Below are 14,520 nucleotides of genomic sequence, written 5' to 3' on the forward strand. Positions count from 1 at the left end.
CCACGAATCCTAAAGTCATCAACTTGCTCAGTAGTAACACTGGCGTGTTTTGCCGTGGTGCAGGTAACTGTCACTCTGGAATGAAGGAACCGCTTATAACGACCTGATAAAGCCTTTGCATTCATTCACTGCTGTTAAAAACGTATGTGCTAGGAGATAAATTTGTATCCGGAAGCATTGCCCTGCTAGTCTGCCTACAATATGCGGAATGTTTGTGCGAAAGCTCAGCACGTCAAATAAAAGAGTACGCATTTTGCGGGCGTGGTTCGGTTTCACCCTGCACTTTTCTTGTAGATTAGGAGATCGTGTTAATTGTGCGCGATCGCGCTCGACACCCCATCTTACCAGACACGACGAGTGGTCGTAGATTGCGTTTTAAGAATGGTTTACCTAGTAATTACTGCCCTTAATTGATTGTGAGCAACTGCTTTGTAGCGTATAGGCAAATCTTAAGAAGAAGGAATAGAAGGGAAAGTTGAGCTAGTTGGATCGGATTCATGATTAAGGCGCAGGTAGACGATACAGAACAAGAGGACTCAAAGAGCTCGTTTTCTTCTCTTCTTGTGTATCATCTGCATGCGCTTTAAACATGAATGAAGTAAGAAGGTTTAGCTCTTTCTAGAACAGGCATCCGGTGCGAGCACTGAGAGCGCGTGTGCGTTCCGTGTACCTTTAAAGGGGATGCGAGTAGGAAGCTCAAACCACCACTCCTCATGTGCAGGGTGTTGGTTGCCATGCATGGGGTATGATGCGGCCGGAAGCGTATTGCAGAAGGTTTAACTGAATAATTACCAGTAAACGAGGTTTTCTTTAAATACATGTACACCGTTATTACGTAATCTGCGAAGTAAGTTTCATAAAATCAAAGACAGCGTAAAGAAACTCAATGTAATCGCAAGTTTTGTATGAGACATGGTAGGGGAATATAACAAGTTTTGTGGGTGTCCCATTGATGTGCGGTAAGTTCTTCTTACAAGAACATTTGCAGTTAAAGTACTTACGCCTGTGAAGTTTCTTTGAAGAATCCCAATCGTGGTTCTTTGATAATTTACTAACTCATCAACGTCTTCATAATCCTGTGCCACCTGAAAAAAGAAACGCGAACACAATGCATCCTTCAGAGGTCGCGCATATGGGCAACCGGAACAAACCACCATATTGCTAAGAATATTTAATAATAATAATAATAATAATAATAATATTGTAAGGCGAGGGAAGAGTCCACACAAGTCGGCAGCAGTACCACCAGTCTGGGTTTTAATCGCCCTGTCAGTGACTCGACAGAACAAGCCACTCGTGACGATGATTATCTACAGATGATGAATATAATGGGTATGCACAGATGAGAGATTGGCCCTACCAACTGACGGTGATTGGCCACAACATATTAAAGGTTCTACAGCGAAGCAAGTGCTCATTAACGTTGAATGCACTCACCCACGCCCACACTATTTCCCCCCCTTGACTGGAAGCGACCCCCTGGTCGCAGTGAGTTACGGTGTGCGCTGCTTGTATCGTTTCATGCGGGAGACGTGAACTATTTCAGTTCCTCACCTTCGGCGGTCAGTGGGGGAAGCTACCGCAGACACCCGATACCCGATAATTCACAGGAGATGTCTGCTCAAGCACAATGTACGTACCAAAATATCGATGCAAAAACTTTTCGCATAGGCCGGGGGAACGTGCGGGCGTCCAAAGTAATACTTCTTTTCCAGGGTGGAAGTGAACGGATTGGTGAGTTGAATCGTACTGAGTTTTCCGTTCTTGCTGGGCGGCTTCAGTGTGAAGGCGAGCCAGATGGCGACAGTGGTTGAGGCGGGAGACAAACACGTCAGAAAACGGTCCGGCAGGAGAGTCCGGTGCGGCAAAGCAATTGGTATCAATGATGAAGGATGGGGAGCTTCCAAAAACCAGGAAGAAAGGGGAGGAGCCTAGGGTGCGCTGGATGGAAGAATTTGATTTGGAAGAATTTGATCCCAATTCCTGTGGTCCGGCTTGATATACATGGACAGCATGTCGCACAACGTTCGATGAAAACGTTCGGTGATGCCATTGGTTTGAGAATGGTACCCACTGGTAGTTTTATGCACAGTATTGGCAGCTCGAAGCACTTCAGCCACAATTTGGGATAGGAAGGCTCTGCCACAGTCGCTCAAAAGGATTCGAGGGGCACCGTGGCGCAAGATGATATTTTGCAGCACAAAATATGCAATTTCCTGAGTGCATCCCGATCGCAGAGGTGATGTTTCTGCGTACCGCGTCACATGGTCGACCGCCGGCACAATCCAGCGATAGCCGGCAGGTGTTCGCGGAAGTGGCCCATACAGATTAATGCCCACTGTATCAGACGGCGAAGGTGGACAGGGAGCTGGTTGTCGCAGACCAACTGGGGGAGACGTAGTGCGTTTCCTGTGCTGGCATTTGTCACAAGATGAAACGTATTTTGCCACGCTGGTCGACATCCCAGGCCAATAGAAACGACTGCGAATTCGGTCATACGTTTTGTCGAACCCTAGGTGTCCAGCCGACGCATCATCGTGGAACGCCTCTAAGATGACTGCCCTGAGATTCCGTGGTAAAACAGTTACCCATCTACTGCCTGCAGGATGGTGGCTGTAGCGGCAGAGGGCTCCATTCACAATTTTATAGTTCCTCAGCTGTCGGCGTAGGCGGCTGTTTGGAGGTCGTGCGGAGCCTTAAATTCTCTCTATTATTCGACGTCAGTAACTATCGGCACGTTGCAGGGTGGATAGGTTGACTGTGTCTGAAGCCAAGGCATGAGGAACAACTGCGATGGGCAGAGCAGGCTGGGTCGATGCAGAGGCAGGGCTGGCGATTTGGACAACGGGCAACGCGAAAGGGCGTCTGCATCCAAATGCTTCTTCCCGGACTTGTATGTAACGGAAAAACTGTACTGCTGTAGACGAAGAACCCAACGGCCAAGGCGTCCGAAAAGGTTCTTGAGTGTCGACAGCCAGCACAACGCGTGGTGGTCGGTAACGACAGTGAAATGCCGGCCGTATAGGTAAGGGCGGAATTTCTGGATTGCCCAAACAACGGCGAGGGATTCCTGCTTTGTTATGCTGTAGTTTTGGTGTACCGCCGTAAGTGAACGACTGGCATAGGCGACCACCCGCTCCTTCTGTTGAGCATCCAGTTGTAGTAAGACGGCACCGATGCCTTTCCCACTGGCGTCTGTGTGCAGTATCGTTCGAGCGCTGTCATTAAAATGGCAAAGCACGGGGCGCGATGTGAGGGCGTCTTTGAGCGCCTGAAAAGCCCGTTCGCAGTCTTCTGTCCAAACGAAAGGGATGCCAGGACGGAGAAGGTTATGTACAGGCGAAGCAACTGTTGCGAAATTTTGGATAAATCTGCGGAAGCATGATCCGAGTCCGAGAAAACTGCGGAGGTCTTTCTGCTGTTGTGGACGGGGAAAATTTAAAACGGCCGAAATCTTCTCTGGGTCAGGTTGTATTCCGTTCTTGCTTACGACGTGTCCTAATAGTTTAATCGATTTGCTGGCGAAAGTGCATTTCTTTATCTTGATCTGCAGTCCCGAATTTGAGAGACAGCTGAGTACTTCGTCCCGACGTTGTAAGTGTTGTTCAAATGTAGTTGAGAAAACAATAATGTCGTCCAGGTAGCACAGGCAGGTTTTCCATTTAAAGCCACGAAGTACGGTGTCAATCATTCGTTCCAACGTTGCAGGCGCATTACAAATCCCAAATTGCATCACGTCGAACTCGAAAAGCCCGTCTAGGGTGGCAAAGGCCGTCTCCTCTTTGTCATCTTCTTGAATTGGGATCTTCCAATATCCCGAACGCAAGTCGAGGCTCGAGAAGTATTCCGCTCCTTGGAGACTATCCAGAGCGTCGTCGATGCGAGGCATCGGATAAACACCTGTCCGAGTGATTTTATTCAGCGCCCGGTAGTCGACACAAACGCGAACGGACCCATCCTTCTTCTCGACTAACACTACTGGCGATGACCAGAAGCTCGACGATGGGCGGAAAACGTCGCGCTTGAGTATTTCAGCGACCTGCTCCTGAATAATTTTCCTTTCATGTGACGACACGCGGTATGGTCGCCGGCGCACAATCGCCGAGCCTTCCGTCTCAATTCGATGGGCAGCCACAGTCGTCCGTTTGAGAGTGCTGGAACTCACGTCAAAGGATGTAACATGCTTCGCGAGTATCGTGAGCAGCTGTTCCGTTTGCTTCGTCGTAAGGTCGGGGCTGATAGTTGCAGCGATACTGGACATACCAGCCGAACAAGCAAAGTCACACTTTCGCGAGGAGGGTACTGCGCTGGAGAGGACTGCGACAGGATCTGTATCAATCACAGAAGCGACGGTCATGCCTTTAGGTAGTATAATCGGCTCTCGGGTGGTGTTCAGAGCGGCCACAGCTGCAGATCCTTGGGGAAAACGGACGAGGCATGCAGACAGAGCGATTCCCCGGGAAAGCATGCGGCTTGAAGCAGACGCTACTACATCACCTTCAAAAATGCTGCTGGAGGACACTACAAGAACATGTTCCTCACCGGGTGGTAAAACATAGTCCGTGCGCAAGGTTAAGAGCTGCTGTCGTGAGTTCGGTGCAGCGGAAGGCTGTGTGTTGGAAATGCGAATGGCTGGTTGGCGACAGGTTATAACCGCAGAAGCTGACGAAAGGAAGTCCCATCCAAGAGTTAACTGATGAGCACACTCTGGCAAAACAGCAAACTCAATATGGTGACGATCGTTCCCGATGATTACACGTGCTGTACAAGATGCGGCAGGCTCTATAAGATTCCTATTAGCTCTACATAACCAAGGGCCATTGTAGGGCGTCTTCACCTTGCGTAGTCGAGCGCACAGATCACTATGCATAACAGAAATACTGGCTGCAGTGTCCACTCACGCTTGTACAAAAATTCCTTCAACGATTACAGGTAAAGTGTTCCAGGGGCGCGCCGGAGGAGTTGTGAACATTTCGCACGATGCAGTTTGCGCTCCGTAAACTGCAGCATCTAGTTTTCCGGAAGGTGGTTGGCGTCGTTCGAAACGGAGCGAAGAGGCGAGACAAACCGACGCCTGGGCGAAAGGGAACGGCGTCTGGGATCCAGTTGACGGCGCGAACGGTCTGGAGAAAACTGAGGCGACGGGGAGCGGTCGAGAGGTGGATATCCAGGTCGTCGAGATCCGTAGCTGTAGCGAACGTCGCGTTCGTAGTGCGCGTAGCCTCGCCGCTCATCTTGCTGGCGCCGTCGGCAAACCCGCGAGATGTGGCCGCGGATTCCACAATAGAGCACACCGGCCGTTCGTTACGACGGAAATCCTGAAGAGGTCGCCAGTTGTAATACGCATTCGAAGCAGGGGGCGGTGAGGAAATTGCCGTTAACTGGCCGATCATGGGCGGAGGCACAGGAATTCCAATCGGCGAGACCGGCGCATGCGAAACTGCGTCCGCGTCCGCGTACGAGGGCGCGCCGAGAACCACTGCGGGGGCGCTTCGTGGACTACACGTCATCCATGCCAGCTCCTCTTTAATCATTCCTCGTAAATCACTGGCAGACTTGGTGCAGCGGTCACCATGAGAACACGATGGGCCTTGCTGTTTGAGCTCCTCGCGGATAATATCGCGTGTAAGGGCACGCAGCTCCGACTCATGAGAAAGAGGAGCTGATTCCTGCCTTGGCTGCAGGCGAATCGCTTTTAGCTGGTCCAGGCGCTGACAGGTGGTCCGAACATCATCCACACAAGTTGGATTTTGCAGGGCAAGCGAGTTAAATGCAAACTCTGCGATGGCTTTGAGGAGATGACGAACCTTGTCAGCCTCTGACATGTCTGGGTCAACCCGACGGCAGAGAGAGATGACGTCTTCAATGTATGACGAATATGTCTCGTCTGGGTGCTGCCAGCGGCAATCTAGTGTCCTCTTGGCCTCATCTGACCGAGCAGACGGTGTGCAAAATGTCTGGCGGATCCTTTGAATGAAAGATGCCCAAGTGGTTGTGGGGCGCTCTTGGTTAAGATACCACCTCTTCGCAACTTCATGCAAGGAAAGACCGACTTTCTGTACCTTGAACTTGTCGTCCCACCTGTTAAACTGCCAGACCCAGATGAACTGGTCAAGCCACTCTTCGATGTCTTCCCCACGACGTCCAGCGAAGGATGGAGGGTCGCGCTGGGGGCAAGTCACCATCTATGCTTGCAAGGTAGAAGCGCCAGCATACGGTGCGCCTTCTCGCTCCATTGGTTGGGTTGGCGGTAGCACAAGGCGGCCGGAACGGAGCTCCAGGGGTGCAGCTTGGTCAGGGAGAGGTCAGGATCGAAAGAATTAACCTCCACCACTAGTAATTCGAGGGAAGACTCCACAGAAGTCGGCAGCAGTACCAGCAGTCTGGATTTTAATCCGCCCGTCGGTGACTCGACAGAACAAGCCACTCGTGACGATGATTATCTACAGATGATGATTTTAATGGGTATGCACACATGAGAGATTGGCCCTACCAACTGACTGCGATTGGCCACAGCATATATAAGGGTCCTACAGCGAAGCAAGTGCTCATTAACGTTGAATGCACTCACCCACGCCAACAATATTATAATAATAATAATAATCTTTTATTTCATGAAAAGGAATGCACATTACAACATTTGGTCAACCCAAGCCACGAAGGCTTGCCGGGCTGTACCCGGCAGTCTGCGACAAGCAATAAAAATAAAAAAATATGGTTAGCAAGTTTTACGTAAACAGCCTAAAAACAAGGCAGGCTAAAGAACAAAAGAAGACCAAAGCAAGCCATAAAACAAAAACAAAAAATCCCCGCACCTCCCCGAGGGGGATTGTGAGGATGCAGAAATGCATTGGGTGCACCGATGAGTGTGATGCGGTTAATGGCGAAGAGAGAGGCGAGAGTGTGAGCGTAATCCGTAATCATTTATTTTTTTCTTTTCCCACACCCTTCATTTCCGCTTCGATATAGAGAAGCGTCTTCGAGACCGCGTTGAACGCAACCGCCAACTGCAGAGGATCGTTCACGTCAAAGTCATCGGGAATCGTTTCGAACTCGCCGTCAGCATCATCGACGCCGTCTTCCTGCGGTTCCTCTCGTTCACCGCCGCTATCGAAGTTATCGAGCCGACTCCAATCGACCCGAACGTTGATGGCGCGATACAGCGGGGTGTGTTCCATGTGCTTGAGCCAAGCCAGGATGTTGCCGCGCTTCACCAACCCACGCTTGTACGTTGCCGGACTCATCAGCCTCCGCTTGATGTGAACGTCGAACGCAACGTCCTCGGGTACCATGCAAGGAAGGCACCGCACAACCTTCGATACGTCGATGGGCACGTTCACCGCCTGTCCGTTGATTCCTGTGGTGTAGTGGCGTATTTCGCAGAGTGTGCGAACTTCTTTTGCACGGGAAGATGATGTGGTGTAGTGGCGCCCTCTAGTGGAGCGCCCGCTCACTGTGGGCGCTTGGTTGTGTTAATTGTAAGTAGATGTCGTTGCTGTGGTCGCACGTGACGGGTCACGTGCGTATGCGTCTAGGTGTCGTCTTGTCGAACAATAAACGTTCTCTTTGGGCTCTGGTCTTTGTACGAGCAGGCCGCACTCTTTCTTCTTGGGCTTGTGCGTGGGCCCGGCGCGCTGAGCCTTCGCTCCCGTCGCCGCCGAGGCCGCTCGCCGTCGCCCACGACACAACATCTTTTTGGCGACAGAGCAAAGTAAAAGCTATAGTTCATGCTCCCGCTCCTACGGACATAAAGTCACTGCAATCATTTTTAGGTCTTGCAGGATACTATGCTAAGTTCATAAAGAACTATGCAGAGATAGTTGAACCACTTCGCCTCATGCTCAGGAAGGGTCAGACGTTTTGTTGGTCTGATGATGCTCAGCGCAGTTTCGATCAGTTGAAAGCGTGCCTCACATGTTCTCCGGTTGTGAAGGTCTTTAATCCTGACTTGCCTGTAGTAGTAACTGCCGACGCATCTGATGTGGGAATTGGCGCGGTGCTACAGCAGCGGTATGGTTCTCGGCTTGAAACCATAGCCTTTGCATCTAGAACTTTGTCGGAGACTGAGAGAAAATACTCTGTGGGAGAGCGCGAAGCGCTGGCTTGTTTGTTCGCGTGCGAAAAGTGGCACATTTTTCTTTGGGGCAGACGGTTCACACTTAGAACTGACCATCAGGCTGTAGTTGCTTTGTTAGCCGCAGGAGACTCAGGTCGGAGACCTTTAAGGATTTCACGGTGGTCAGCTCGTCTGCTGTACTACAATTTTGACATCGAGTATTGTAAAGGGTCAGAAAATCTGGTGGCTGATGCTCTGTCAAGATTACCCATTCAGACCGGTCAAGAACTTCAGGAAGAAGAGATAGTGTCACTAGTAACATCAGTAGTCGATAAAGAAACCGTGCAGCTGGCAACGAAGGCCGATGTGACGTTGCAGAAGGTAGCAGAGTATGTGTCAAAGGGTTGGCCTGATAAGAAAAAGGTACACAGTGATTTAACTGCTTACTTTCATGTAAGGGATGAACTTTCTGTTGTGGACGGATTACTCATGCGTGATGACCGTGTAGTCATTCCTGGTGTACTGGTACCTACGTTTCTCGAGTTAGCACATGAAAATCATCAAGGAATAGTACGAACGAAACAACTTCTCCGGGAACGTTACTGGTGGCCTCAAATGGATCGCGATGTTGAAGAACATGTAAAGCATTGTCACGTTTGTCAGCTGGCAGACAAGTCTGCTAAGCCTCATGTAGCTCCGTTGCAGCCAGTGGAATGGCCTGAAGGGCCTTGGCAAAAGTTGGGAATGGACATCGTCGGTCCGTTAGATGTGTCGTACCCCCGATTTCTTGTTACACTAGTCGATTACTACTCTAAGTGGCCTGAGGTTCTGGGCACAAATTCCATTTCAACTGAGGATGTCATTAAGTTGTTGGACTGGTCTTTCAGTCGGGAAGGGCTCCCTGAGGTTTTAGTGACTGATAATGGACCCCAGTTTGTCTCCAAACAAATGCAAGAGTATCTAAAGGAAAAAGGTATCCGCCACGTATTCTCGTCGAATTATTACCCTCAGGCTAACGGCCAGATTGAACGGTTTAACAGAGTTCTCAAAGAACATTTACAGGTAGCCAGACTTGAAGGCAAGGATGCTTCGAAGAGCATTACACAATTTCTTGGGTCGTATCGGGTCACACCACATTCAGTGACAGGTCTTTCTCCAGCTTTTTTGCTGCATGGACGTCTGCCTCGTTCCAAAGTGGATATTAGCAACTTCAGGATACGTAAAAAGGCAGCAGAATCGGACAATTTCCTGCCTCATGTTCGGAATCAGGTCTTCACGAAGCAGCATAAAGCTAAACAGTACTTTGACAGAAGGAAAGGTGCGCAGCCGACCCGCATAAAGGTGGGAGATGTCGTGAAGGTAAAATTCCGTAAGCAAGGACTTCTGAAGTATAGTAAGCCGTTGACAGTGCAAGCTCAGGTTGCACCTTTCACCTTTAACCTCAGTGATGGAAAGATCTGGAACGCTTCAAAACTCACAGTCGTTCCGAAGGGAATCGAGGTTGGTTCAGCACCGTATTCCTTTGACAATGTTGAACTCTCGTCGAGGCATAAAGAGTTTTTGTACTCTTTGTCTAACTTGGACATTTGTGACAGTCAGTCCCCTAGTCTACAGTTGTCAGAAGGGACAAGCCCCAGTGTTCAGACAGACCCTGATCTGTCGGAGGTCTCTACCAGTGCAAGGTCTGAATCCATTGTCCCTCGGGAACCATTAGAATGTCAGAAAGAAAATAGTGAACAAACAGATCCAAATAGCCATGTAGATAACACAAGGGAAAATGAGGGGGTTTCTGGATCGTCAAATAATGCAAGTTCAACGTCTACGCGTCCGCGCCGTAAGACTAAGCAGCCTCAGTGGCTTCGCGAATATGTGCAGTAAGGGGTATACGTACGGTTCATGCTTTGCGTCATGTTGAACGTGTCATGTCTGTGTTGAATCGTATATCATCATTGAAAGTGTTTTGGACGGGTTTTTTTTGGGGACTTTAGAGAACTGTCGTGAGCGAAAATGTTTTTTGGACGGGTTTTTTTTTTGGGACTTATAGAACTGTCGTGAGCGACTGATAGCCTGTTGTGTGAGTCAAGTGAAAGGAAGATGCAGACATTCTTCAAAGCGCGGGAGAATGATGTGCAGTGTGCATTTAAGATGCTGTATGTATTTCGCAGAGTGTGCGAACTTCTTTTGCACGGGAAGATGATGTGGTGTAGTGGCGTATTTCGCAGAGTGTGCGAACTTCTTTTGCACGGGAAGATGATGTGGTGTAGTGGCGCCCTCTAGTGGAGCGCCCGCTCACTGTGGGCGCTTGGTTGTGTTAATTGTAACTAGATGTCGTTGCTGTGGTCGCACGTGACGGGTCACGTGCGTATGCGTCTAGGTGTCGTCTTGTCGAACAATAAACGTTCTCTTTGGGCTCTGGTCTTTGTACGAGCAGGCCGCACTCTTTCTTCTTGGGCTTGTGCGTGGGCCCGGCGCGCTGCGCCTTTGCTCCCGTCGCTGCCGAGGCCGCTCGCCGTCGCCCACGACACAACAATTCCAAACTGCCCGTTGCCTCGAGTCAGCCGCCTGATGCTCATGAAGGGGAGTCGAGGCGCGATGAGGCGCTCTTCGACCGGGTTCAGATCGGGAAGATGCGCCGGCCGAGGAGGATGACGGTAGCCGAAACTCACGCAGCCCTCCTCTTCGCAGCTTTGTCTTCTTCTCCTTCTTCTTCAGCGGTTCGCCTACGGGAAGATGACGATGGTGGTTGAACGCGAAGCTATCTCGTGATGGATTGTTTGGTAGGCCAATCCCTAGGGGCATCATGCCACAATCATCATCAGACGCGCTGCGGACGCCGGCCAAGGGACGCGCGACAACCCCCGACTATAATGCATTTCTGCATAAAAAATTGGCCGCGTATCTGCTCCTTTCGTTGCAAATGCCGTCAAAAGACGATAGTCTTTATCGGCTTTTGCGAAGTAAATGCCTCCCTTCGCTTTCCCGCTCACCTCTCATGTTGTTCTTCTTGCGTCGCGCTCCTTCCAAGGTAAAGGCGCCAAAGGTTTGCTTAAATCATTTTAAATTTCCCGCGTTCCACTGCTCCAAACCGGGTGTCTCAATGCGAACGCTGCCGTACGGCGAAGACGCGCGTTAATCGAGGCGCCCTACTTCAACGTTTATCGAACCGCGTTTCCCTACTCCACGTGCGTTGCAAGCAGAACGTGGAACCTATCTAGTGGAACCTTGCGTAACTGTTGCCGGTTGATTTCTTAAAATGGCGCCAGAAGCTATAGTGGCGCGGGCGACAGCAGGCGACGGCGGAGTGAATTCTTTTTCTGCAGTTGATGAAGTATTTATTTTCGCAAATTCAAGCATGTCTGATTTTTTTATAAAGGAACACTGCAAATATCACTTCTGTATTGACTTGTTGTCTCATATTGGCGTAATGTCTTGTTCTTCTTCAACAATGTTGACAAGTATGAACATTACACCGGACATAGACGGGTAGATTTAGCTGTGACTGTATAAGACGTTGTTTTGCTTTGGCCTGGTGGCTGAATCGAGTCACAGACAGACAGACGGACAGGCAGACAGACATACAGACATACAGACAGACCAAAATTTCTGGGTTTAGGTAGCCCAAGAAAGACTATCGTCTTTAAAAATACAAAGTTGTGTAATAGCAAGGATGTACACAAATGGAAACCTAGGCATTAAAAAAAAGAGCCAGTCTAAAGCTACGATATAGAAGAATGGTTGATTCTGAGGTACAGTTTGAGTGCACGTTTTGATGAGAGAAAGTATTGCTCTGTAGGCAAAGAATTTAGGAATATAATACTGTCGTGTATAACTACCAAAACGTGTATAAACAACGGGGAAATAAATTTGTCATGGTGTCTCAGTTGTCTTATAGGGACGAACGCAAAAAAGAAATCACTCTCCCAAAAATTTTTTGTAACCATAGTCTGAAAAAATAGTGCATCAAATGAAGGAAACTGTAAAAAGGAAAACAAAATCAGTATTAGGGGGAACGATCTCATTATAAGCAACGTTCCGAAGGGTAGATTTTAACATAGAATTTAATTTTGCGCGCCATGTAAATGTGCAGTGAAAAAATATAGTAATTCCGTATCTAAGATAGATATACACCAGTGCACGAACAATAACTTTACGGACAGAAAATGTAAGCAGGTTGAAGAGTTGTACAGGAGGCAAGAGAGTGAACGAAGCTTTGTGCTAATACCTCTGAAATTCGTGTTCCATGTCATATCAGAATCAAACATGATGCCTAAATATTTTACATTACCTGAGAAGTGAAGTGGCGTGCATTAGCAGTTAATACATTTTGAGTCATGAACAAAAAACGACACAGGATGATCAAATCTTTTATGGGGATTATGAAAACAAACAAGCTCAGTCTTTCCGATTCCGTTATCCGTACGCCAGTTCATAATAGATGTGGCATCTGCTTGAAGGTTATAAACGCAAGTATCTAACGAGGCTTGAGTTGACAGAAGGACAAAATCCTCACATTTATTTTGGTATAGACGGCATTTTGATACAAACTGAGGTAATTCATTTAAGTAAAGGTTAAATAACATGGGGGATAAAACGGGACCCTGGGGAACACCCGATTTTAACATTTCTTTTGAACTTGTGTAGTCACCTATGCGCACCACCTGGAAACGATTAGAAAAATAACTGGACAATAGTTTTATAAATGGTCCGCGGAATCCAATTCTTTCTAACTTTTTAAGAAGAAATAAGTGAATGACCGAATCAAACGCCTTGCTTGCGTCTAGAAAGAGACCACATGCGAATTCGCTATTATCAAAAGCAGAGTAGATGATGTCCGTAAATTCTTCTAGCAGGGTGATTGTGCTTTTTCCCTGTATGAAACCAAACTGTGCTCCCGAGAGTATATTATTCTAATTTAGAAAATTGGTCATTATTATGAGCAGGTGTTTTTCAATTATTTGACTTATTGCAGGCACAATAGAAATCGGTCTGTAATTATCTACTTTGCTACGAGATCCACCGTTATAGAGTGGTTTAACTACAGCAACTTTTAAATCGCCGGGAATAACACCATGCTCACTGCACCCATTGATAATGAAAAGTACGCATTCCAGCATAACATAATTACGCTGAAGATTATTAATGTAGATGCCATCTATGCCGGGTAGTTTTTAGGTCGAAAGGTAAATAAGATGCTGTGTAAGTCTCTTGAAGTAACTGGTGGCAAAAATGCTGATGATACAGTACTGGTAATCGCGCTAGGTGCATCTCATCTCTAGCGAAAGGCTGGAGATATGAAGACGTTTTAGAAAAAAACCAGTTAAATTCCTGGACGGCTGACGGGAGATTCCAGAAATATTTTTAAATAAATCTTCTAAAGATTGAAATGTGTTTCGCCCGAATACTTCATTAATAGCTCACCACATTTTTAAGTGCGAATGCACTTTATAAGCGACCCTGAATTCCGTTGACCGCCGTCCGTCCACATAGCAACAGCTGCGGGTGCGCGCGCTCCTCGTCTTCCTTGGCAACGGGGGGAGATGGGCGCGCGCTGCCTGGCCGCTGACATGGCACATACCCACGTGGGGGATTGGCCAGGAATCGGGCGTGAGAAGGGCTAATGCACCCGCTTAAAGGAGTACTGACACGAAATTTCAAAGCTGAGATCCGCTCTAGCAATCAAGTACAACGACAACACAAATAGGTGTGTGTGCATGACACATACCCACGTGGGGGATTGGCCAGGAATCGGGCGTGAGAAGGGCTATTGCACCCGCTTAAAGGAGTACTGACACGAAATTTCAAAGCTGAGATCCGCTCTAGCAATCAAGTACAACGACAACACAAATAGGTGTCTGTGAATAAATGCATCTTTCTTTCTTTGTAGTTGTGTGTGTGTGTGTGATCTCTCTTTCGCGAACATTACCGAACCGCGCAAATTCAACTCCTGCTTTCGCACTTTCACATTCTTCCCCTCGGGGAAATGCGGGGAAATGTTTTGTGGGGGAGGTCATGTTTTCGTAAAAAGTCTTATTATAATAGTGACGTCTTGCCGATCGAATCATGGCGTTGACCCTGTTGCGCACTGATCTGTGCATATTTCTTTGATCTGTATAGTGTGGGGCACGCTTAGAACGTGACTGTCACGCGTCTCACGCGGCAGAGAAATGAGGCTCGGTTAGAAGCATTGGATTTCCGCTCAATATATTTACAACACCAAGACCTCAAACGAATGCGATCATAACAAACTGACAAGCATATCACACTACACAAATAAAAAACAAGCATGACCTTACAATACCAACACTACTTCTAAAGTCACTATAACACATTAACTGTCTCTGTCAAATTCAAACAAATCCTACCGCCGATACCACGGTGCGATGCCGATGACGTGGCCCAGTAGGTCGGTTGGATTACGCGTCACCCAACGTCGCCGAACGTCGCGATGGCCCGTGCTGGTGCGT

The 14,520-nt window shown here is 48.3% G+C and overlaps 1 protein-coding gene across 1 annotated transcript in view; it reads right to left on the reverse strand.

Annotated features, from left to right (window-relative positions):
* The window catches only part of LOC144164798 (neprilysin-1-like), a 508,128-nt gene that overhangs the window by 216,753 nt on the left and 276,855 nt on the right, over window positions 1-14,520 (reverse strand). Inside the window, exon 9 of the mRNA XM_077695065.1 lies at window positions 1,002-1,085. The gene's annotated coding sequence lies outside the window, so the exon portion shown is untranslated. The remainder of the gene's footprint in view (window positions 1-1,001; window positions 1,086-14,520) is intronic.

This window comes from Haemaphysalis longicornis, unplaced genomic scaffold (assembly GCF_048455015.1).
Source record: "Haemaphysalis longicornis isolate Haplotype H1 unplaced genomic scaffold, Haemaphysalis longicornis Haplotype H1 scaffold_14, whole genome shotgun sequence".
Classification (NCBI taxonomy): domain Eukaryota; kingdom Metazoa; phylum Arthropoda; class Arachnida; order Ixodida; family Ixodidae; genus Haemaphysalis; species Haemaphysalis longicornis.